Below are 23,339 nucleotides of genomic sequence, written 5' to 3'. Positions count from 1 at the left end.
GCAGCTGCTATTCAGAGACATATGGCATCCAACAGTAGAGCCAGAACGTAGCGACTGATAGCCTTGTTCTCCATTGGCGCACTGGTCTAAACCATGGGCTTGCCGATCTGAAGGTCAGATGCTCTGTCCCAGCTCCTGCCAACCTAGCAGTGTGAAACCACGCCAGTGCAAGTAGATAAATAGGTACCACTGTGGTGTGAAAATAAACGGTGTTTCCATGTGCTCTGGTTTTCGTCACGGTGTCCCATTGCACCAGAAGCGGTTTAGTCCTGCTGGCCACATGACCTGGAAAGCTGTCTGTGGACAAACACCGGTTCCCTTGGCCTGAAGTGAAATGAGCGCCACAACCCCATAAACACCTTTGACTTGACTTGACCATCCAGGGGTCCTTTGCCTTTCTTTTTTTGTATCCAACGCTGGTCCTGATCAGACTCAAATGCGATTGGGACTGCAGTATGGGAAGCAGAGTCTTCTTTTTTTATCATCTTCCATCCATGTCATTTTCCATATAAAATTGCTTCACTTTGAAGCTGTGGAGCAAAAATACAGGTAGCAGCACATGGATATCTGCATGCTTTGCACCGTGGGAACACATCAGTTTTAGCAGAAGGTTTCATTGACGAAAGGTGTAGGAGAAAGCACTGGGGTCCTGATCGGATTTGCCCCCTCCTTAATGGTTGTTATTAAACCATAACAACTATAAGATGGAGATCTAAGCATAGATCTATTATATCTAGGTTGGCTGTTTGCCACTATTGGATGTCAGCTTCCAAAATTTCACAACAGCCACCCAGGTCCCACTATTAGACAAGCTAAGGAAGATAAAAGATGTGTGGAGGGCATTTAAGGGCAGCCCGTTGGCAGTTATTGGGTTTACTATTACATGTTTATCTCAATGGAGTATTTTGATTTTTCTGCTTCTGGCTAGCTTGATCCAGAATCTTTGGCAGCTTTGACTGAGGAACCAAACATTTCACTTTCCTGACAAAGTAGAATTGGTCTTTGGTGAAAAGAGGCGGGGGGGGGGGAGAGAGAGAAAGAGATAAATTAAGCACAGAGAAATGTAAGGAGACAATAATTGCCCAGTTGAACCATCAGCTACGCAGGAAGTGATCAAACTACACAGCAATGCTAAGCTATGTTTTAAGGCAAGATTTGAATGAATGGGGAAAACATGCAGCCTGGTTTTCGAATAAAATCAGCAGATGTATGGATTACGCAGATGTTTGGATTAAGGAAAGGTGGTATAGATGTGGGGCATTTTATTTTGAGGAAGGGGTAACTATCTCTCCCGTGTATCGCTGCAGTTGCTATAGCAATTGATTAGATTAAAGGATCACTTTTTAAGTTCTGAATCCTAATTGTACTGACAACAATCTAAATGTGGTTGGAACAGTGAGTCACACTCCAGATTATGTGTCTCAAATAAGGGCTTAATTTAAACTTAACAAGGCAATTATTATACAGTATGTTAATTCAATACCATTTGATTAAGGGAAAAAAACTTGTTGCTTTAGCATTAGCACCTTCATTATTTAGTTAGATCTGTAACCACTGCATATTTAAACGTCTCTTGTGTACCCAGTGATCACAATTAAGACACAGTAGCTGTTTTAAATTGAGGCATTTCTAAGACAGTTTTCAAGGCTGATTTATGATGACTGATCCCCCCCCCCCCGATACAAAAAACAGGATAATCCACAATGTGGCTGTATACAACATTAGGTAGCAGAAAATGTGTTTGCATTTAGGTTTCCTGCTGCCTTAAGAGAACATAAGAAGAACAAAATTGGATCGGGTCAAAGGCCAATCTAGTCCCAGTTATGTCACCCCTTTCCTGCAGAGCTGGCAGCCCCTCACCCCTTTTCAAATACCCTCCCTTGTGGAGTACAGTGGTACCTCGGGTTAAGTACTTAATTCATTCTGGAGGTCCGTTCTTAACCAGAAACTGTTCTTAACCTGAAACACCACTTTAGCTAATGGGGCCTCCTCCTGCTGCTGCTGCACTGCCAGAGCACGATTTCTGTTCTCATCCTGAAGCAATGTTCTTAACCTGAGGTACTATTTCTGGGTTAGCGGAGCCTGTAACCTGAAGCGTATGTAACCCGAGGTACCACTGTATTCCCTCAGCCTCCTCTCCTCTCCCCTCTCCTTGGGAGTTCTCTGGGCAGCTGGTCTCTGGGCTGCACACCTGCCCCAAAGAGAGGTGCCTCCTCACCCCACCCCACAGGGGCCTGGGAAGCACCCCCTGGCCAGCTCCAGTGACACCATTCACCTGGGAGCTTGTAGCCAGAGCTGCTGCAACAAACAGCTGTGCAAGAAGAAGAAGAAGAGAAGAGTTTTGGATTTGATATCCCGCTTTATCACTACCCGAAGGAGTCTCAAAGTGGCTAACATTCTCCTTTCCCTTCCTCCCCCACAACAAACACTCTGTGAGGTGAGTGAGGCTGAGAGACTTCAGAGAAGTGTGACTGGCCCAAGGTCACCCAGCAGCTGCATGTGGAGGAGCGGGGAATCAAACCTGGTTCACCAGATTACGAGTCCACCGCTCTTAACCACTATAATACACTGGCTCCAAGTAAGCTTTGGGAGGCAGAGACACAAGAGGGCATCAGAGGAAGGGAGGGAAGGAAAGAGGGACAGAGGCCAGTGTTGCCTGTGGCACCCCTATCATTCCAGAACCCCAGGGTGCCAGGGCACACTGGTTGAAAACCAATGCTTTGGAGACATGCTACCTCTGATTGCAGAGGTCACATATAGTTATCATAACTTAGTAACTGTTGATACCCTTACTGAACATGGGTTTGTCCAGTTCCCTTTGGAAACTAAAACCACCACACCATTTTGTGAAAGCACATTCAGCGCTTGAAACTTTATTGGGTGCTCATATGAGAGCAGGAAATAAACATGTCTCTATCCACTTTCCCTACACCACATAGCGTTTGCAACTTGAGGGGAGGTCTGGATTGGGACTGCAGTGGGGGCAGGTTAGTCCTTTCCCCCATTTCCCTGATGAAACTCCCCGTGGAGTTAATTATTTGGTCCTCACCCTGTACAGAGAGAAAGCCTACATATTGGAAGATGTGTAAACACCTTGCAAACAATTCAGGATAAATGTTCGTTGTCACGTAACCATCCCATAAACAAATCAGAACAAATGTTTGATAAATGCCAGACATACTGCACAAACTTTGCACATGAAAATCAGGATAAACAGGTTGTTTGGAGCACTCCCTATATGGACATGTTGCCAACATAGAAAAATTACCTTGGAATCTACTGGGGGCCATTGAACACCTTCATTCAGTTCCTGCTTTATTTTATTTACAGTCTAGATCAATGGTCCTCAATCTTTTTTCTCTGGGCCACACTTTGAGAATAAAAATATGCTCACACCACACATTGGAAATACATTAGAAAACACAAAGAAACAGCTCCTAGAAGTGCTTGATTTATAACATAGAACACAACTACTTTATAATGTGAAATCCAGAAAATATAAAACCATGAAGCTGCATAAGAACACAAATCATTCCCAAAATATAATTATAAATGAGCCTCTTACATATGTACCTTAAATGTGTATACAAACTCAATGAGAAGAGTGAGCTTGCAGAATCTCTTGATGGCCGTGCTCTCATTTTAGAATGATATCTGTCCACATTCTGCAAATTTAAAAAAATGTTTTGATACTTTAGTATATTATACTATACTATACTACACTGAAATGTTTAGATGTCTCTTTGAGTGTCCTTGAATCTTCCCGCCACACTTGCCATCTTCTCCGGCCACGCCATTGTGGCACATCACATCCTTTGAGAGTTGCTGGTCTAGAGTGTTCATGATGCCTGCATTGTCACTTTCTGGCCACATAGCCATAGATAGATGATAAAGAGATGATGATAGATGATAGATAGATAGATAGATAGATGGTAGATAGATAGATGATAGATAGATAGATAGATAGATGATTGATAGATAGATGATAGAGATAGATAGATAGATGATAGATAGATAGATAGATGATAGATAGATAGATAGATAGATAGATAGATGATAGATAGATAGATGATGATAGATAGATGATGATGATAGATAGATAGATGATAGATAGATAGATAGATAGATAGATAGATAGATGATAGATAGATAGATAGAGATAGATAGATAGATGATAGATAGATGATAGATAGATAGATAGATGATAGATAGATTTTGTTGTTTAGTCGTTTAGTCGTGTCTGACTCTTTGTGACCCCATGGACTAGAGCAGTGTTTCCCAACCTTTTTTGGGCAAAGGCACACTTGTTTCATGAAAAAAATCTCGAGGCACACCACCATTAGAAAATGTTAAAAAATTAACTCTGTGCCTATATTGACTATATATAAAGTAACTCTCTTTAATAGGAATCAAATAAACACAAAGAAAGTATTTTATAATTACTTTATTATGAAATAGTAAGTAAACAGAAATATGAAAAATTATAAAATACTTTATTCATTTACCTTTGAGGTTTGTCTCATGAAAGTTGCCTGTTTCTCCGTTTTCACGCAGGCGAACAAAATAGTCCGCATTCTTGTTTTGAAGCGAAGGGTGTTTTGTTTGGAGATGGCGTTTAAGTTTGCTTGGGACCATAGCACTGTTAGCTAGCTTTTCACCACACACCACGCACAGTGGAGTTGGTTGGTTTGCATCTCCGGTGAAAGTAAATCCAAATGAAATATAGCTTTCGCTATATTGCCTTGTGCCGGAGAATTTGCTTGAACTAACCATCTTTGCTTTCTTTTCATGCCCACTCATACTTGGGCTCTCATCTGGCTCCAAATTTTGTTCAGAGTCCAGTTCTTTTCTTTTCAAAAACTTTTCCATCACTGCAGTATCCGGCCATCCAATTGCCACTGACAAACGGATACAGACCCCTTTTTTTTACAGCACAGCTCGCACAAATGTACACGGAACACCCTTTTCGAATTAAAACACACAGTCTCACGAGAGCAAGGAGCAGCGATTTTATATTTTACAAAAAGAAGTCGCTAGTCCTCATGGTGACAGGGTGGAAAATATTTAAAAGCAGAACCACCTTGAGGAAGGTGGAGCCATATCACATCCGGGCAGGAGGCCTAAATTGGTGGAACGCTCAGGCCCCGCTTATTCAAAGAGGACACCAGGCAACGTCTCAGGGTATTAAGAACCCTGAGCTAGATTAATGTCCCCAAACGTCATGGTTTGTGCCAACCTACTGACACTCCACAAAGCTTCTTAACCATGTTTGTATGAAAAAAAAAAATGGGGTGCTGCGGCTCTCCCAACCCACTAACTGCCAGCATGCTTCAACACAATGCCGCGCGCGGCAAGAGCCCAGGCTTTCTGATCCAAGCCGCTTTCCTTAGCGCTTCCGGGCAAAGCCGAGCACATGCTACGAAGCGCCCACACGTGTACGAAAAGTCCTGGCTCAGCCGCGAGTTGGCGCAGGCAGATGCCGTCCTGGAGGCAAAAGCCGTCACATGGGGATTTTCTTCCTCCCTCCTTTAAATTTGGAACGTACAGCGCGCGCTCCCTTCACGCCTAGGGGGATTCCCCCCTCCCCTTCCCGCTCTCTCTCTCTCCCTCCCTCCTTTGGCGCGCGCTCCCTTCACACCTAGGGGGATTCCCCCCTCCCCTTCCCGCTCTCTCTCTCTCCCTCCCTCCTTTTCTCCACCCACACGCCTCCCTTTACGGCTGCTCTGCGCGTGCGCGTTGCTGCGACGCTCTTCCAGTCTTTCCCTGCACCGTGGGAGGTAAGTGCTGGCTCCTGACGCGGGTGCGTGCGGCGCCCCCTCCCCCCCGACCGCCTTCCTCCCACGGCACACCAGGCAACGTCTTGCGGCACACTAGTGTGCCGCGGAACACTGGTTGGGAAACACTGGACTAGAGTACGCCAGGCACTCCTGTCTTCCACTGCCTCCCGCAGTTTGGTCAAACTCATGCTGGTAGCTTCTCGAACACTATCCAATCATCTCGTCCTCTGTCGTCCCCTTCTCCTTGTGCCCTCCACCTTTGGATCACTGCCTTGCTGTGGCGAAGGGGCTTGAATAACTCAGAGAAGCTATGAACTATGCCGAGCAGTGCACCCAAGATGAACAGGTCATAGTGGAGAGTTTTGACCAAATGTGATCCACCTGGAGGAGGAACCGGCAAGCCACTCCAGTATCCCTGCCAAGAAAACGCCATGGACAAAGACAACAGATGATGATAGATAGATAGATAGATAGATAGATAGATAGATAGATAGATATAGATAGATAGATAGATAGATAGATAGATAGATAGATAGATAGATAGATGATAGATAGATAGATGATAGATAGATAGATAGATAGATGATAGATAGAGGTAGATAGATAGATTTGTTTGTTTGTTTGCTGTGGACATGATTTTGTTCATCCACAGCAAACAAACAAGTGCTCAGTGACAATGTCCATTAATAATGAGAAATATTAAAGCTGTTCTCTATAAATATACGACTGTGAATGTCTGAACTTTGGGGATGTCAACATTGCACCCCGCACTCAGAAACGGCATGATGGTTATATTTATTGAAAACATAACAACTTGGAGGAACTGCAGACCAACTGACCAAAGCTGTGGCTTCCCAGCTAAGCTGGCAAGGACACGTGACAGTAGTGATGCACTGGGCACAACTTTTTTTAAAAGGATATGGGTGTTTGTTAATGCAAGAGACTGCAGTAGATTGACAGTGACTCTCTTATTGTCTACAAGTGACCACACAGCAGTCCTAGCAAACTCACTAGTGCTGGTTTTGTTTCTGCTACAGGCTTTCAATTCTAGTTTCACTTTCCATGTCATACTGTGGGACTCCAACTCCTGCCAACCCCATCCTTCATAACCAATGGTCAAGGATGATGGGAGTTGTAGTCCAGCAACATCTGGAGGGCCAAAAGTTCCTCACCCCGATAGAAGGCATTGCTTGTCTATTCAGGATCTTATTTCACCACACTGAAATGAGGGCTCAGGCAGGCAGCAGCAGCAGTTCCCATATTCATTCCACAAAATGCTTCAGGGCCCTGATGTAGCGTCACAGAGAGGGATGGGGTTCAAAGGTATCTGAGAAGAAGGGAAAGATGGGGGCCACTGCAGTTGCTCAGCATGAAGTTTCTCTTCCCAATTCCAAGCCCTCAGAACTGGTATCGAAAAAGTAGAATTATACCTATGTTAGGCACTCAACATCTGCCCAAGCATAGTGACACTAGGCCGTCATCCAATGTTGTCAACATTTTTTTTTTTTGACATAGTAAACACACCTCAGTTTCTGAGCATGGAATGTTTCTGCTTTTCATACAGCTGTCTTAAGATTTTTTTCAATTTTTTTATAATTTAGTTATATAAGTACAAGCCAATAATTAGCACCTAAACTAAAATTATCAGTAGAACTATAACAAAATTAATTCTGGAATAAAGCAACAGGAATGAGTTCATGTGTTTGTCTTTCTACTAAAATAGAAAATGTTAGAGGGGTTTTTTTATTAAAAAAAAGGAAAAAGGAAAAAAAAAGAAAAAATACCCCGCAACCTTCTGCTTAAATTAAAATGTCAGAACCTGGTGGCAACATAGCTTTAAAACGTACCAAAAAAAGAAATAATATTCTATAATTACAAGTTGTGTGGAAAGTAAGCCAGGCACATAAATATATGAGACAGATCTAACGAGATTGGCTTAGTGTTATTATTATTAAAGTTGAGTTTCCAAAGGAGATTTTTTTTTAAAAAAATGAGTTTATACTTTATAGAACAATTTATGAGCTTGCTTTTCATACACCTCGTCAAAAAAAAAAAAAAAAAAACCTTTTGCCTTCAAACCCAAGCCCATAAAATGTAGGCCTTTCTGACAGTATCTGGAGATTTTTAACAAGTCTGTGCTGCTGTTTGGGTCTGCATTTAAAAACACACACCAAGGTAAAAGACAAGCTTGTTTGTGCATTGATCAGCCTAAAGCAAATCAACAGGTTCAAACAACTGATCTTCATGACCTCGATTCATTTCTCCAGACATTTACTATGGAGCTCTGTTCTTTGACATCCAACTGTTTATATGGGCCTTTGGAAAATAGAACGTTTTTTGGTCTGAAAAGAAGCAATGTAATCTGAGGTGGCAGGTGTGCATCTGTGCCAAATATAGGCAATGGCCTTTAAGCTGGCGATCTGCAGAATACCAACCTGGGCATGCTAGTGTATCATGAGAGAATGGAAATCAAGAAATCATAAAGGTAAAGGTAAAGGGACCCCTGACCATTAGGTCCAGTCGTGGCTGACTCTGGGGTTTCGGTGCTCATCTCACTTTATTGGCCAAGGGAGCCGGCGTACAGCTTCCGGGTCATGTGGCCAGCATGACTCATCCGCTTCTGGTGAACCAGAGCAGCACACAGAAACGCCGTTTACCTTCCCGCCAAAGCGGTACCTATTTATCTACTTGCCCTTTGACGTGCTTTCGAACTGCTAGGTTGGCAGGAGCTGGGACTGAGCAACAGGAGCTCACCCCATCACAGGGATTCGAACCGCCGACCTTCTGATCGGCAAGTCCTAGGCTCTGTGGTTTAATCCACAGCGCCACCCTCGTCCCTCCAAGAAATCATAGTATGAATTAAAATCACCCATTAAAGAGATAGATTAAATTTAGGAAGGATTCCTGTGTAGTCCACCCACATGAGGGGGCTTGTCATCAGAGCTGGGCCAGAGGAAGGGGCCTGAGGTGAACTAGGACTGGGAAATGAGGAAAAATGAGTAATTTAGGATTTGCCAGGAGACAGAATCAAGGAGCAATTCAGGACTGGAGAACAGCCAACAATGCCAGGGCTCAGGAACACCTTGTGGCTCAAGCAAGGTTCAAGTGGAAGAGGAAGCCCTCTCATACTTCTTCCTGTCAGTACGCCTTTCAACCGATGTGCAGCGACTGGGCTCAATAACTGGTTCTGCCCCGACTGGGCTAGGCGACGAGAGCACTTTCAGAGACCTTCCAATCCTGGAAAACAGGTCCCAGTGCACTGGACCCACAACTGTGCATCGTGAGCACCAGACTCAGCAGAGGATAAATAACGCAGAAGCTAGCTGTGAAGCATAACTCCTTTTATTTCTAATAGATACTACAAACTAAAGAACTACTGGCTTGCATGAGTGTTACCTCTCCCACTCAGCCATCTAGACACTACAAGATAAGACTCTCTCCACACACAGAGTCAGGCAGTCAGGCAGAAGCGGAAGAATAGAAGAGCAGTTTCTGCCCCCTTCTTTCCCAAAACAACAGATCAGGAGATTCTTGCAATGGGAGGGAGGAAAATATCAACACTTCGAGGAGGAGCCATTGGCTAGCCAATATGAATGGAGTCATTCCAGGGCCTGAAAGGTTTCTCACGGAAAAAGCTGCCACCTGCAGTTCAGTTGTTCACCACATGGGAAAATCACACAGTTCCAGCCTAGCACGACACTCCCTCTATCTCTGTGTGATTCGCCTTGCCTTCTTCCAATCAGACTTACCTGAGGTGGGCAACTCTTATCCATCACTCCACCTTTACTTCCTGATTTCCACCACTTAGTTCATCTCTGACAGCTACAAATAGCTTAGTCTTGATGTTCTGTCAAACCAAAAAGTACCGTATTTTTTTTTGGCTCAGTGTGATATTTGTATTTTCTTATTACTTATTTACTTGGGGTGGGTTTTATGTCCTCCCTTACTGTGAAATATCCAAGACAGCCAATCAGAAGTAAAGCAAGTGAATCAGCCGACAACAGAAGTAAAGCCAATGTACAGTGGTACCTTAGGTTAAGTACTTAATTCATTCCAGAGGTCCGTACTTAACCTGAAATTGTTCTTAACCTGAAGCACCACTTTAGCTAATGGGGTCTCCTGCTGCTGCCGCGCCGCCGGAGCACGATTTCTGTTCTCATCCTGAAGCAAAGTTCTTAACCCGAGGTACTATTTCTGGGTTAGCAGAGTCTGTAACCTGAAGCCTATGTAACCCGAGGTACCACTGTATATTCTTTTTTTGTCCAACATCCCTGTTTGTGGAAATAAATGTTTTGTCTTCCTGGTATTTCGCTACACCTTAATTTCTGAAGTTGCATCATCCCACCTTCAGACTATTTCTGAGTTAGCGGAGTCTGTAACCTGAAGCGTATGTAGCCTGAAGCGTATGTAACCTGAGGTACCACTGTACTTGTAAAACTGACCAATAAAAGGCAGCAGCAACAGGAAGCAGCACTGCAAAGGATGGTACTCTACAAAGGGTCATTGAAATCAAAGAACCTTTGTTGCCCATCTAAGAGCAAACAGTGAAGGAGCCAGGTGAGAATCCCTTGGAAGAGTGCTCCAAATCTTGGCCACCACATCTGAAAAGGCCCTGGTGTAAATACCCATGTTTCTAAACAAGGATGCACATGAACTCAGGATTCAGAAGATGAAGCAGGCAGGCTCTCGAGATATTATTTGCTATTTATTAAGCATGCTTATATCATTTCATTGTAATATTGAATTTGACTTGTTGTTTTTGCTCTATTTGAATGTGATACGTTTTATAATAGAATCTGATTATTTGGGTCCCTTTAGGAGTCTGCTCTCCTGCCAACCTAGCAGTTCGAAACACGTCAAAGTGCAAGTAGATAAATAGGTACTGCTCCGGCAGGAAGGTAAACGGCGTTTCTGTGCGCTGCTCTGGTTTGCCAGAAGCGGCTTAGTCATGACCTGGAAGCTGTATTCTGGCTCCCTCAGCCAATAAAGCGAGATGAGTGCTGCAACCCCAGAGTCGGTCACGACTGGACCTAATAGTCAGGGGTCCCTTTACCCTTTACCTTTACCTTAGGAGTCTGCTAGCCAACTGAATTATCCAGTCCATCTTCAAAGGCAGCACCATAGCAGTTATCTACTTGGGCACTTTGAACTGGGGGACTTCCTGAGTCATAACTTGGCCTCTGATCCACCACACCAGTTCCATGGTGAATCTCTTTATGCTGAGTCAGTAATAACAGGGTGTGGGGGGACTCCCTCCACCTGGTGGGTGAAATTCCACAAGATGAGGACTAAACCCTTTCATTATGTATGCTCAAAAGGGGACAATAGCATCACAGTCAGTACCGAGGAGAAATGAGCAGTTAGCATCATTCCTCCACCTAATTGTAGATGAGAATAGCTACCATGTAGGAGAAACACCAAGACCGACTGTAATTTAATCACAATCGAAGTAATTATAGATTTAAAGCAAATTATGCTGGAACAAGATTTTTCTCAGTAGGATCAGGGAAGCATCGTTTGCCAGAGTTCCTTTTCATGAAGAATTCCATTACTGAAGATTCAAGGCTGCTGTCGTATGTGATTTGGTAGTAAAACACAACCTTGATGCTAATTAAGAAAATTAAGATGGGGTTAAAAAATATATATACCTGGGTAAGGTCCGCGTTGGATTTGTCTTTGTAGTGTCTCCTAATGAAAGGGAAAGTGGAATATTCTGGAGGTTTTCACGTCTGGGTGACGGAACAGATCACATGATTGTGGTCATGGGGCACAAATCTAGTCTCCTTCTGGAAATGAACAGGGCCAAAGAAGCAGTGTGAACCCAATTCCCTACCTCAGTCTAGCAAGAGACCATAATTTTTGGTTCTGAAAATTGCAGAGGTTCAAATTAGTCCCGGGGAAAACTGGGTTGGTGGGATGCAGAAAACTGGCATTATCCAAAAATGCCTGGAGTTGCATGGTAACAAGTTAAAAAAATAAAATTATTAGCTGTGATTCCTCTATTGCAGGGGATTGGAGAAGTGTGACGAGCACAAGGTCACCTAGCAGCTGCATGTGGAGGAGCGGAGACACGAACCCGGTTCACCAGATTACGAGTCTACCGCTCTTAACCACTACACCACACTGGCACCACTGGGAGAGTGCTGTTGCACTCAGGTCCTGCTTGCAGGCTTCCCGTTGCATCTGGTTGGCCACTATGGGAAGAGGAAGTTCGATTAGATGGGCCGCTCTCCTTTTCCAGCAGGCTTTTCTTATGTTCTTCTTCACCAGGCTAATTACTCAGGACGAAACATGGGTCAGGACGAAACATTATGACCCAGAGACTAAATCCCAATCCAAACAATGGAGGCACTCTGCCTCACCACCTCCAAAGAAGGCACGTGTCCAACCGTCAGTGGGCAAGGTCATGCTCACGGTCCTTTGGGACCAGCGTGGAGTAGTGATGATAGATTTCCTGGCAAAGGGCAGAACTTAATTCATTCTGGAGGTCCGTTCTTAACCTGAAACGATTGTTAACCTGAGGTACCACTTTAGCTAATGGGGCCTCCTGCTGCTGCCACGTGATTTCTGTTCTCATCCTGAAGCAAAGTTCTTAACCTGAGGTACTATTTCTGGTTTAGTGGAGTCTGTAACCTGAAGCGTCTGTAACCTGAAGCATCTATAACCCGAGGTACCACTGTATTATGCTTCACTGCTGCAGAAATTGCGGAAGGCCATCAAAATCAAGAGGTGTGGTATGCTGGCCAAAGGTGTCCACCTCCTGCAGGATAACATCCCAGTTCACAACTCTCATGTTGCTCAGACGGAAGCACGGTCCTGTGACTATGAAATCCTTCCTCACCTCCCTTATTCTCCTGACCTCGCACCATCGGACCTCCACCTCTTTCTAACCATGAAGTTATTTTTGAAGGGCAAGCTTTTTCCATACGATGAAATGCTGATTTCTGAGGTCAAGTCGTGGCTTCTGATGCAACCTGCCGACTTCTACAGAAGAGGTCTCTACAGCTGCATAAAGCGATTGGAGAAGTGTGTGACTCTTGCTGATAGCTATGTAGAGAAGGACTAATAACCATGCCCAGTTTTGTTTGCCTCAGTCTACAGGAAGTACGTCAGGGGAAATCTTGAATGAACGCCCCTCACAATGCAAAAGGATAGCCCAAAAACTTGGGAATGAAAGTTATTCTTGTGGATCTAGCAATAACTTTCTTGAGTTGTGTTTTTCAGCTACATTAAGCGGGTACATCCTGCAGGAGCGTCAGTTTTTAGAAGTCTCTACACTTGCTTGTTCTACGCCCTACCCACCCAGCTGGTGGTTCTGTGCGATGCCTTTTATAAGGAAAGATCCTGCCGGCGCATAAGCTCTTTTTAAACACCATTTTTAGTATTAAATGCCAAATCGCAAGCTCACTTGCAACTGGCTCATTGGTTATTAATGAAGCAACATATTTGTTCAAAATTTATGATTGTTGATTTGCTTCCATCGCCATATGAAATATTAACGCAGCATTTGTACTTGCAGCCATTTTGCAGGCGTTAGATTGAGAATTTTGCATATTCATGAACACTCATAAATGTTTAAGGAGACAACGCAGGAAACATGTGAGCTGTCAGCCAGCCAGTTAAAAGGCATATTTACAGTGCTAATAAGTATTTGAGTTTATAGGACAAAATGGCGAGTAAGAAATTAAATGAATTCCAGTTTGCCAGTTGGAACTATCTAGTACATGCTTCCTTCTGTTCTTCCTAAACTCAGACCATTTAGGAACTTGTCTTCCAGTGGAATCTTCCTGTATAGTTGTTGTTTTTTAAGTGAGGGAAATTTCCACTGGGTTAGTTAAATTTCTGCAGCTTGATCTAGTCATCACGCCCCTCCCTCCTTTTTTAATCTTGAGTACAGTTTACAATAGGTTCATGGAATTGCAGACATGAAGGGAATGCAGATTGCTTGCAATTCTGAAATATTTATCGTTCCTAACAGTCTTGAATCATTGCCACTGCAGCCTCCCTGCTTCACTTCTGGTTGTTCTGAACAAGAGCACCACGAAAGATGAACAGGGAGCAGGGGCCATGATTCATAAGACCATGTGATCCTTCCTCCTGTACATCAATATGATTGGCCAACTCACTGCTCTGCTCCCTTGAGTAAGTATTATTATAAGCCAGTCCTGTAAGCAAAGGGTCCATTTGGCAACTACTCACCCCTCACTTTGTATCACCCTGGAAGAACTGCAGATACTCATAAACTGAAGTGTGTCCCCCCCCCCCATCTTTTTATGAAAATAGCTAATAACTCCATTGGCCTGTCAGCAATGGAAGAGGAGACCGATTGATTTATTGGGTTGATTTATCTCCCACTCTGAGCTCGTGGGCTCAGAGCGGCTTACAACAGTGCTTCTAAATGTTAATAGACCTGTTTCCAAGGGGCTTCCAGTCTTAAGGAAATCAAGTGGTTTGGGGAATAAAAGAAGTTAGATAAAATTTAAAAATGACATAAAATTAATAAGCAACACCACACCATAAACAGCCAGCCCAAACACCTATCCAAAGGACAATGTTTTTTAATCCCTAGTCACCGGTTTCTGCATGTGCCATAGAAGGAAGTGAGGAGCAGATGGGGCTTGTCAACCTGGGAAGGGAGCCCACCTAGGAGAAGGAAAACTCTGGTTCAGAACCTCTGCTGCCTTGCAGGGTATCTTCAAGGGAAGAAAAGCCTCAGGAGTAAACCCTATACAAATCCAGAGTGGAGTCCCTAAGGCAGTTGGGTGGGATCTTCTACACCTCCTTCTGGCTACTTCTGCAACCAAATGTATTGCTCTGCTTTCCTTCTAGTGGGGAGCTGAAAATAATGGCAATATATTTCACATCTGGCAACCAATCCACCCCTTTGGTTTAAGATAGTACATGGGTAAAAGGTAAAGGTAAAGGCGACTATGGGGTTTCAGTGCTCATCTCGCTTTCAGGCCAAGGGAGCCAGCGTTTGTCCACAGACAGCTTTACGGGTCATGTGGCTAGCAGGACTAAACCACTTCCGGCACAATGGGACACTGTAATGGAAACCAGAGTGCACAGAAATGCCATTTACCTTCCCGTCGGAAAGGGTACCTATTTATCTACTTGCACTGGCGTGCTTTCGAACTGCTAGGTTAGCTGGGACAGAGCAACGGGAGCTCACCCCGTCGTGGGGATTCGAACCGCCAACCGTCTGATCGGCAAGCCCAAGAGGCTCAGTGGGTTAGACCACAGCGCCACCCGCGACCCAGTACATGGGTAGATGAGTCTAAAAAGCCCAGGACACAAATTTTGATGGCCCTCTAGTGGCTATGGTGGCTCATTTGCCAAAATCAATGCATTTAGCATTATCACTGGAAGTGTATTCTTAATTCTGACCAAACTAAGCATGTTTCGTTGCACATGCACAGAGGCACCTGAGATTTAGCCAAATGCCATGCCACTGCCATTTATGGGGGCACTCCCTCTAACTTAGCAATCACAAACAGGTATTTCTCTCACCCTCATTGCGAGAAGTGAGGTTACAGGGAACCAGGCAGAGGGCCTTCTTGGTAGTGGCGCCCACCCTGTGGAATGCCCTCCCATCAGATGTCAGAGAGATAAACAACTACCTGACATTTAGAAGACATCTGAAGGCAGCCCTGTTCAGGGCAGTTTTTAATGTGTGACATTTTAATGTATTTTTAATCTTTGATGGAAGCTGCCCAGAGTGGCTGGGGAAACCCAGCCAGATGGGCGGGGTACAAATAACAAATTATTATTTATTATTATTATTTGCGTCTAGGAGTCACTTGTGTCTAGGAGCAGCTAACATGAAGAAAAGCTTAAAGTTGTATTAGTTCTCACAAGGAGAAAACAGGCCCATTATGTGCAACAAGAATGTTTGCAATAAAGGCTAAATTAATTTTATTAAATAACATACATGTTTTAGATTTATGATTTTTTTGAGAATAATAGTGACCATAAGGCAACTAATTCAAATTATGTGACAAAAAAACACATCTTCACTGTGGTGAACTGTCTGTGTTTCATGATGATGCTTGGCAGCAGGGCCATAGCTAGGGGGGGTGAGGTGGGCCCCTGCCAGGGGCACAGGCAATGCCCCCCCCAAATCAGCTTTAAAATATGTCCATAAATATAAATATTGATTATTGCCTCATAAGAAAAGGTTTTAATAGAGGGTGAATTGAATGGGTGGAGGGAGGGGGTTGGAGGAGAGGTGGAAAGAAGAGCTAATCTGTCTGTGGCTACGGGGCACAATCTGGACGGTTCTGCCAGGGGCACAAGATCACCTAGCTATGGCTCTGCTTGGCAGTTATTTTAATTTCTCATGCTATTTGTTATAAATGCTTTTTATTGATTGTTTGTTATGATGTGCCTCTATTAACAGGACACAATAAGACTGGGTGGGTGGGAGACTTAGAGAGTCTGATTAGCAGATTTCAAAGTTAAAGATTAAGATAAATCCATGTTGGTTAGGTCCTTCCTTCCTTCCTTCCTTCCTTCCTTCCTTCCTTCCTTCCTTCCTTCCTTCCTTCCTTCGAAACTCTTGAAAAGTAGCTTGAAAAATTATTCTATCTATGCATGTGGGATTTCCAGAAGAACCTGGAGCCATGAATTTTCACAGTGAAGCCAAGGCCCAATTTAAACAGTTACTGTTGTGGTACAGCCCTCTCATTAGACTGTTACACCTGATTCTGGGGTATGCTCAGATCATGGGAAGCCAGTGTGGATGCTGCGGTCTGCTTGCATCTGGTGCATCCCTCCTTGCCTGCCTGCCACTTTCCAGCCCACCTATTGCTCCCTGAACCAATGAAACCCTCCAAATAGTCTCAAGAGCTGCCTGGTAGAAATCATCTTGTGTAGTAAGCACTGCTTCCTACTTTGCAGCCTTGAAGTCTGGTTGAAGGACTGACTGGGAATGCTCACCTACAAAGGGCCTCAGGTAGCTGCTGGGACAACATCCCTCTGTGTTTGCAACAGGCAAGGAAGCCCCAGTCAGCAGGGAAGGTTGAGAGCTGTCCATGGTGCTTATCTCTGCTTAAGAGACTTGGCCTGCCTGTGTGTGTGTGTGTGACCCCGTCCCAGTGCACTTCAACCCTTATTGTGATTGGGCAAGTTGCTCCTCCTCGTCTTCATGTCCTTCACAGGAGTTATGTGAAGGTATAATGGGTGTAGAGAATCATGTCCACCACTCTGAACTCCTTTGTGTAATAAAAAACACCTTATGGATTCCTTCTCCTCCTGTAAAATGCACCATGGCTGCATAAAGAAGATGGGAAAGGGATAGTCTTTAAATGCTGCTCCAGAGGGTAGGACCCAAACCACTGGATTCATATTACAGTGTTACCTTGGTTCTCAAACTTAATCCATTCCGGAAGTCCCTTCCAAAACCGAAGTATTCCAAAACCAAGGCGCGCTTTCCCATAGAAAGTAATGCAAAACGGATTAATCCGTTCAAGGCTTTTAAAAGGAATTTAACATGAATTTTACTATCTTGCGAGACCATTGATCCATAAAATGAAAGCAATAAACAATGTACTGTACTATAAAATAAATAAAACAGTATTGTAGATGATAAAAATTAAAATTATTTTTTTCCCTTACCTGCAGTCATTGTTTGGATGGGGGGGCTTTTATGCATTTCTGCAGTCCCAGAATCAATCAATCAATCAATCAATCAATCAATCAATCAATCAGTAGCTGAACTAGAATCCACACAGTCACAAAAACAAATTAACTGAAAAAGCCTCAAAACAAAAAACACAAAATAAATAGCAAAAACAAAAGCACCAAATATAAGCTCCAAATATCACCTCGGAACACTGCAATTGGAAACAGAATGTTTGAATTACAATGGGGGGGGGGGACGACGCAAATTAGCAGCGCAACAGGAAACACAGGGGGACTCAAAACAGAGCACATTCGGCTTCTGAAGAATGTTCAAAAAACGGAACACCTACTTCCGGTTTTGTAGCATTCGGGTTCCAAGTCGTTCGTGAACTAAGCTGTTTGAAAACCAAGGTACCACTGTACATGGAAAGCAATTTCAACTAAATATTAGGAAAAACTTTCTGACTGTAAAAACTGTTCAACAGTAGAATGGACTCCCTCCCTCTCCTTCATTGGAGGTTTGTAAACAGAGGTTGGATGGCCACCTGTCAGGGGTAATTTGTGATTCCTGCATTGCAGGGGGTTGAACTAGATGATCCTTTAGGGTCCCTTCCAATTCTACAGTTCTATGATCCTATAAAGAACAGCTTTTTTGATTCTTAAACTGTGTGAGAGAGTGAGATCTCAGTCACCAGCCAGAAGTTGAAACTGTTTTATTATTGCATGCAGGCTGTGGCTGACCTATGGAAGTGATTTAATACAGAGCAGTTGGATTTTCAACATTTCTTCTGTGTTCCTCGGGCTGAGACTGGTTGATTTCTTTGGGGTGTTATAACTATGACCTGCTCCATTAAGTAGCAGCTACACTACAGCTGCATATAGCAAGCTCAGCTAGACTCTCAGCATCTGCGGAATCTGCTTGATTAGGAAAAATGTGATGCCCTTGTCACGCCGCTCCTAGTGTCGGCTCGAAAGATGGGTAGCCATTGATTTCTCCTTAATAGGGATTCCTGGGCCGCCTCTCTGAAATAGCATGTGCGGTTGTTGTTCTTGTTCCTTGCACCCGACAACAGCCTGTCAGATCTCTTGCCTCCCACCCTTCCCCAATTTTAGCTATTTTTTAAAAAATGTATTACAATTCTAGGTGATTTGGCGCTTATTGCCGAATTACCTGGAGCACTTTGTCATGCATTAATCGCTGCTTGATTTGAACGTTCCCTGTTTGGTAACTAAGCTGTAGACCGTTGTGACAGATTAGTATGTCAATAATCGGGTTATTGAAACAGGAAATGAAGAGGCTGAACTTTGACTCCTTTATCCCACTGTGCAACCTAGGCTGGATTTCAGCAAGGAGTGAGATTTATACTGCAGACAGGAATATGAACATAATTTTGTTCTTGCTTGCTTTCCTCTGCCATTCAAAGAATACAGCAAATTCATCACATGAGCTTTACCCTGCCGAATAACATTTTCCACCCCATTTCAGGTGGAGAACCAGATGCAGAAAACAGGTGTGGTCATTTTATCAAGGCAAAACAATGGTCATCACAGGCCCAACTTTGACAGGTATATAGAATTTCCATTTGAGACATTTGGTAGAGGTGATTATCTGCTTACTGATTAAGGATGGAAGAATCAATCTTTTTAAAAACTACAATCCAGTGGTATATAAAACTTGTGAAAGAAAGAAAAATGAATTTTGTTGACCTGAACAAAATTTCTCAATCCTCTCCTTAAATTGTTATCAATAATTCTGTAACTGTGGGTAAGTTTCATTGGGCTCTGTGGAAATTACTTTTCCTGGAATCATAGAACTGTAGACTTGGAAGAGGATTGAAGGCCATTTAGTCCAACCCCTGGGAATGCAGGAATCTCATCCTAGATGCTAAGTGAATACATCCTTAAAGATTGCATTTTCCCACACTCAAGTTCTTTCTGGGGATGGAGGCAATTGGTGTTTACTTTTATTTTTTTGAAGCATATATTGGGTAGTCTTTGCTAAACACTGAGGACTCAGCAGTGATATATACTACCAGAGCCACAATTCTGCACCCTTCTTCATTCTAGAACAAATGTGAATCAACAAAATTCGAAGGGAAGGGAAGTCAATGAAGGAATCTTATTCAGCTGTTTTCTTAAAACTGAGTATGGATGCATACGATGCATATATGAAATCCAGTTTTAGCTGTTTGTCAGTGTGAAGCCATGTCTTGCATTTCAGCCGTATGCTAATAAAGTGGGTGCAGTTTTTGCTCTGGATGGAAAATTCAGTTTTTCATTCGGGCAAATTACAGTTTGCTGTATGAAGAAGTTCTTTACATTTAAATCGGAGCATTATAATGTCAAAATAATCAGCAGGTATTAATCAGTGTTCCAGCTCTGTAAATGCTTGTGAGTTTCCATAGTGATTGGCATGCTAATATATATATATATATATATATATATATATATATATATATATATATATATATATGCAGGTTTTGGTGTCCTCGGGTGTCTTCCCGTGTAAAAGTTGGGGTGTCTAGGCGACGTTTCGACGAGGTCTCATTCGTCATCTTCAGGCTGGTGCTTTCGGCTTCTTGTTACTGGAACAGAGCAGGATCTCAGTGTTTGAGTTCCTATAAATACTGTTGAGGGGGTGTGGTGTATAGCCTCCAATGTTCTGGGCAGAGAGGAAGTTCCCAGGCTAGTGTGCCTTTTCTTCTTTTGTTCCTTAATTACTTGAGGGATATCTTGAGTGATTTCTTGAGTGATATCCTGAGTACCACTTAGGTGGGTCATTAGGTGTGGATTAGTTGCTAAAGTCTTTGTGTCTTGACCTCTTGAACTTTGTGAAGAGTTTTTCTGAGAAGATGGCTGTACTGCACTTAGTTGTGCTCTGGCTTGGCTTCGAGATAGAGAAACACCCTCACAACATGAACAAGCGTGACGACACATCCCGCTTGCCAGACATCTGGAAATTAGCCCTCCCCTCAAAAACTGACACCAGATCCAGAGGCACACAGAACGCCATCACCAATCAACCACACCAGACCCAAACCCAGACCCTCTCCACAGATAAATTACAGACACCATCCAGTAGCCAAACCATGGTGGCACCTCCGGATGCTGCACCCCCCTGCAATCCCTACACAGATCTGGCTGACACAGGCCACAAAACCACAGCTCGCCCCTATACACGAAGCCAAGCCAGAGCACAACTAAGTGCAGTACAGCCATCTTCTCAGAAAAACTCTTCACAAAGTTCAAGAGGTCAAGACACAAAGACTTTAGCAACTAATCCACACCTAATGACCCACCTAAGTGGTACTCAGGATATCACTCAAGAAATCACTCAAGATATCCCTCAAGTAATTAAGGAACAAAAGAAGAAAAGGCACACTAGCCTGGGAACTTCCTCTCTGCCCAGAACATTGGAGGCTATACACCACACCCCCTCAACAGTATTTATAGGAACTCAAACACTGAGATCCTGCTCTGTTCCAGTAACAAGAAGCCGAAAGCACCAGCCTGAAGATGACGAGTGAGACCTCGTCGAAACGTCGCCTAGACACCCCAACTTTTACACGGGAAGACACCCGAGGACACCAAAACCTGCATTCCTGTACCCGTGAAAATCTACGAAAGCATATATATATATATATATATATATATATATATATATATATATATATATATGGAGTACCTTGCCTTTACCATTTACACTATTGGAACTGGCTATTAATGTAATCAAGAATTATTATTTTCAGATCTATTGTTTAAGAGCAGATGTATGCAAAAAGAGAGGAGAAGGTGGCAAGCGGGGATTTGGTACAAATACATTAAGGAAGTAACCCAGCAAGGTTATACAATTCTGTATTGTCATTTTTAAAATCAACCCCCCCAACCTTTTGAAAATATTTTTTAAAAATATTTCACCAAACGCACAAGCACAAGTGGGATCTGTACCAAAATGTTGCAGCGTGGAGTTCTTGAATTAACAACAAAAGTATAGAATGTCTTAAGGCCCATCTGATCCTTCATATCCCAGCATCATCAGTGAGATATTGGGGAGAGCTTCTGTTGATGGTCAGATGTATGGTTTGCTAACTACTAGAAGCCATCCATCCAGTGTAGTGGGCCCAAACCTGTGGAACTCCCTGCTACTTGAGATTAGAAAGGCACCATCCTTGCTGAGCTTCAGGCACATGACTAAGACTTTCTTATTGTATCAGGCATTTTAAGGTAGTTTCAGTTTTATGATAATTCTTTTGTTTTATTGTCCCATTTTCCATGGAATGTTTTTATGTACTCTCCTTAAAAATGCAAACGATTAAGTAGTATATAAATGTCTTAAAATAATAATAATGCTTGTAAAAACATTTCTGTGTAGCTGAAATGATGTACTGTTAAAGTAATTTTCCATTAGTGGGAACTATAATTCATTTTAGGAAAAGGGAACCAGAACAACGACAGCAATTCTGGATGGGACCACCACAGGTGCCAATGAACACGGGTGAAAATTTATTATTATTATTATTATTATTATTATTATTATTATTATTATTATTATTATTTCTATATCACTTTATATTTTTGCAGTCCATGGGACTCTCAAGAGTCTCCTCCAGCACCATAATTCAAAAGCATCAATTCTTTGGCGATCAGCCTTCTTTATGGTCCAGCTCTCACTTCCATACATCACTACTGGGAAAACCAAAGCTTTTACTATACGGACCTTTGTTGGCAAGGTGATGTCTCTACTTTTTAAGATGCTGTCTAGGTTAGGGCAAATTGATTTATTAAATTTGTATACCTCCCTTCATCCAAAGATCTCAGGGCGGTTCACAGAACTGAAGGTAACAGGGGCTTGGATAATGATGTTTTTTCCACTGCATGTATCTCAGGATCTTCAGAACCTCCTCTGCTGCCAGGATAGCATCATTTTCACCATCTAAAATCGAGCAAAGTGGCAGTGCTGTCCCTTCAACCAGCATTTTAATGACAGCTGGGGGACTAGAAACATTTTTGATGATTAATACCACATAGCCATCTGCAAAGAGAAGAGAGCATCTTCCATAGGTTCCAGCTTTAGCAATGTCGCCTGACATCTAAGTAATGTTGATTTTGTTTAGATGACAACCTCATTATGGCACATAATTGCTAGGCATTCTCCTAGCAAAGACTGGGTTAAAAACTACTGGAAGATGCTTGTTCTTCTCATTATTAATTAGTACGTGTCCACTCCGCCAAATCCTGTGCCCAAACTTCATTTGTTATGTTCAGCCAAATGCATGAATAGCTTTTGAGTAATTATTTTCCAACATCATCTAATACCTCTTTGCACATCAATTAAAAATCCTCTTAACAAGGAACTGCATTTTGTTCGAGATCAAATGCCTAGACCAAAGCTGTATCAATCATGTAGAGCTAATTAGTGGGTCTGCTTTATATCATTTGTTTTACTTTATTATTCTATTATACACTTCCTAATGAAACCAATTGAACAATTTTAAAATCTTTGTTCAATTAATTGAAGGCTTAAAGGCCAGCTACCTAACCACTCTTCCCCCCTCCCCATCTTTAATTTAAAAGAGGGGGAAAGCATAAATAGGAAAGAAAAGAAAAAAACACTCAGTAATTCTCTATCTGTTTGATATATCTGTTTGATTTACCTGGCAAAATTCTGTAAATCAGTTTGAACAGTTTGCCAGTAACTCATTGCTCCCTGGGGCAGTTTTCTGGCACATAAATTTTGGAGAAAAGGAATAAGGAACAAGAAAAACATCTGGGTAGGCTTGTAGCTCAGTGGTACAGCACCTGGCTTGTATGCAGAAGGTTCTGAGTTCAATTCCCAGGATGTCCAGGTAGAGCTGGCAAAGATTCCCTGCCTGAAACGTTGGTTAGCTTCTGCCAGTCAGTATTGACATTATTGAGCTACATAGACCAATGGACTGAGTC

General features: G+C 42.9%; 1 long non-coding RNA gene across 1 annotated transcript in view; it reads left to right on the top strand.

The window, feature by feature from the left end:
- The window catches only part of LOC309380281, a 223,266-nt gene extending 209,444 nt beyond the window's left edge, over nt 1-13,822 (top strand). The window contains exon 3 of the long non-coding RNA XR_014172801.1: nt 13,778-13,822. This is a non-coding gene — a long non-coding RNA (uncharacterized lncRNA). The remainder of the gene's footprint in view (nt 1-13,777) is intronic.
- The last annotated feature ends 9,517 nt before the right edge of the window (nt 13,823-23,339 follow it).

The sequence above is a fragment of the Podarcis melisellensis genome (assembly GCF_964234715.1).
Source record: "Podarcis melisellensis genome assembly, chromosome: 11".
In the NCBI taxonomy this organism is placed as follows: Eukaryota; Metazoa; Chordata; class Lepidosauria; order Squamata; family Lacertidae; genus Podarcis; species Podarcis melisellensis.
The sequence above is the reverse complement of the archived record's forward strand: the minus strand, read 5'-3'. Positions and strand labels throughout refer to the sequence as shown.